The sequence below is a fragment of the Monodon monoceros genome, unplaced genomic scaffold (genome assembly GCF_005190385.1).
Source record: "Monodon monoceros isolate NGI ecotype Baffin Bay Population unplaced genomic scaffold, NGI_Narwhal_1 Super_Scaffold_6, whole genome shotgun sequence".
NCBI classification, from domain to species: Eukaryota; Metazoa; Chordata; class Mammalia; order Artiodactyla; family Monodontidae; genus Monodon; species Monodon monoceros.
Genome location: NW_021703783.1, coordinates 62,680,099 through 62,683,457, shown reverse-complemented (window position 1 = coordinate 62,683,457; position 3,359 = coordinate 62,680,099). Strand labels below are relative to the sequence as shown.

The 3,359-nt window shown below is 33.7% G+C and overlaps 1 non-coding gene across 1 annotated transcript; it reads left to right on the top strand.

Annotated features, from left to right (window-relative positions):
• Positions 1-2,064: 2,064 nt before the first annotated feature.
• Positions 2,065-2,171, top strand: LOC114886315. Its single transcript, XR_003791319.1, has one exon. It is a non-coding gene; the product is annotated as a U6 spliceosomal RNA (small nuclear RNA).
• The last annotated feature ends 1,188 nt before the right edge of the window (positions 2,172-3,359 follow it).

The following is a 3,359-nucleotide window of genomic DNA, read 5'->3' as shown; positions in this document are numbered from 1 at the left end:
AAACCATGAATTAATTAATTACTATCTATTAGCATAAATAATTTGGTACTGTATATCAGATTTAGTTATTCCTATCACACTATAGTCCAAAAAGTTCTCTTGAAAAGTTTTCTAATTTCTATTTATACTAAACCACTAACATAGCTTTCTAACAACACATATAAAATGTTCATCTTGTGTTCCATGTAACTTGATATAATTTCTTTTCAATATTTTCATACCTTTTTGTGGAAGGCAGGATTTCTTCTTTCATTAAGCTTTCACTGGATATTGAAATAATGTATCCATCCAGAAGACTTCTAGCTGAAGGCCAGCTAACGGTTACTGCATTTGAATTCCTACTGTGATTCAGAAATTCAACCGCACTTGGGGCTATATCATTTAAAACATACACGTAAAATAACGTTTTCTACCGTACAAAGCACCTATTTTATAACCACCCTGAAATACTCTCAGGATTTGTTTGACTCTTTGCAAACTCTGAGGGTAACCAAGACATTCCTTTTATTCCTCCTGGTAGATATGAGAAGTTAAAAGAGTGGGGGGGGGGAAACAAACAAACAAGAATCATTGTAAACTTTGAAACAGAGCCGATATGTACCCCAGCAGTGTTGTACTCAATATTTCCCCTGCTTCTATAATGTAGGAAGAGGTGATATCTTGGTCTTGTGTAATCACCAACCTCAGAAATAGTTAATGATTTTCAGGACTCATTCTAACTAAATACCAAACAGTGACAAGGTTAATCAGCAGGGAAAGTTAACTGCAATCTAAATATGAAATGCTTCCCTTATTTTCTGGAAAAAAATGTTAAAATAGTGTATAATATATATTTTGTTGCCCCTTTAAAATTCTCCCATGTATAAGAAAGGAACAAAATTGCCACGATATTCTCTCTCAATTCCATTCTATGTTATTACAGTAAAAGAATACCAGACATGACCAGTTTCTAAATACATAAATCAATGTTCCCATACCATCCATGTCAAGAATATCTAAAATAGTTATATTAGTAGAATGGTTGACAATTTTACTTCACCTACATTTGAAAACGTACACATTTTGCATACACCCTTCCCAATCATCCTTTATTTCATACGACTACCATGGAATAAATCACCATCTGCCACTGGGAGTAAGTTGCTAATGCTGGGGAAATGGCACTTCACTGTCTGTTTAACTGAACAATGGAAAAATTAAATCACAAATGGAGACTCTGGCCAGAACCCAGACAGTTAGCAACTCTATTGTCTGGAAACAGACACACAAAAGAGACTGTGCTAATTCATACAAGGGGAAATAGAAAAAGAGATAAGAGGAAATACTGCCTGCCCATTAAGAAATTTTGAGAAGAATGAACTATTTATTAAATCTTCCCTATAAGAACCAAATGAATATTTGAACATTGAAACTTATATGTCAATGGTACCTCAATCAATAAATAAATGAATTTTTTTAAAAAGAAAATAATACATAAAACCAAAGCATTTTTATGGAATCCTTCTGATATTAACAATAAAATATTTTAGAAAATTGGAAATTAAAAAAAATATTTGAACACTGAATAATACCCAAAGTGCTTACATAGGCTGTACCTGTCTGTATTTCTTTTATGTAGGGAGAACTGTCTTTAAAACCTTCTTTTTCAGTGCGAATTGAAAAGGTGTACACTGTGGCAGGATCCAGGTTAGAGAATGTTGCTGCTTCTTGAAATACTTTCTGGACCTATTGATCCAAAAGAATAACTTACCAAGTGTTCATTTAAGAAATGCTCCACCATCAAACACAAGCAAAAAAAATGTTGGGGGTTATTTAGTTTCACTACTACCTAATATAAGAATGCAGCAATACTGGCTTCAGAATAAAAGTTATTCCTCTGAGAACTCCTTATAACGTACCATGAAAGCAGCAGCACAGTTTATGCATGTGATTTCATAATGCTGAAAATTCCCATCAGCTCGATTCCAGAGAATTTCAATGGAAGAGTTTGTAACTTTGCCCTCATGGATATTTGATGGTGCTTCCAGACCTGACACACAAAATCAAACTCAAGAAGCAACTTAGGTGCTCTCTTCGGCAGCACATATACTAATATTGGAACGACACAGAGAAGATTACCATGGCCCCTGCACAAGGATAACATGCAAATTCGTGAAGCGTTCCATATCTTTAAGAAAATGGTACTAGGAACATACATGTCGATAATTACCTTAAATGTAAATGGATTAAATGCTCCAACCAAAAGACACAGACTGGCTGAATGGATACAAACACAAGACCCATATATATGCTGTCTATAAGGGACCCACTTCAGACCTAGGGACACACACAGACTGAAAGTGAGGGGATGGAAAAAGATATTCCATGCAAATGGAAATCAAAAGAAAGCTAGAGTAGCCATTCTCATATCAGACAAATAGACTTTAAAACAAAGACTACTACAAGAGACAAAGAAGGACACTATATAATGATCAAGGGATCAATCCAAGAAGATGTAACAATTGTAAATATTTCTGCACCCAACATAGGAGCACTTTAATACATAAGACAAATACTAACAGCCATAAAAGGGGAAATCGACAGTAACACAATCATAGTAGGGGATGTTAACACCCCACTTTCACCAATGGACAGATCATCTAAAATGAAAATAAATAAGGGAACACAAGCTTTAAATGAGACATTAAACAAGATGGACTTAACTGATATTTATAGAACATTCCATCCAAAAACAACAGAATACACTTTCTTCTCAAGTGCTTATGGAACATTCTCCAGGATAGATCATACATCGGATAACAAATCAAGCCTTAGTAAATTTAAAAAAACTGAAATCATATCAAGTATCTTTTCCCACCACAATGCTATGAGACTAGATACCAATTACAGGAAAAAAAAATTTGTAAAAAATATAAACACATGGAGGCTAAACAATACACTACTTAATAACCAAGAGATCACTGAAGAAATCAAAGAGGAAATCAAAAAGTACCTAGAAACAAATGACAATGAAAACACGATGATGCAAAACCTATGAGATGCAGCCAAAGCAGTTCGAAGAGGGAAGTTTATAGCAATACAATCCTACCTTGGGAACAAGAAACATCTCAAATAAAAAACATAACCTTAAACCTAAAGCAGTCAGAGAAAGAAGAACAAAAAAACCCCAAAGTTAGCAGAAGGAAAGAAATCATAAAGATCAGATCAGAAATAAATGAAAAAGAAATGAAGGAAATAACAGCAAAGATCAACAAAACTAAAAGCTGGTTATTTGAGAAGATAAACAAAATTGATAAACCATTAGTCAAAATTATCAAGAAAAAAAGAGAGAACACTAAGATCAATAGAATTAGAAATGA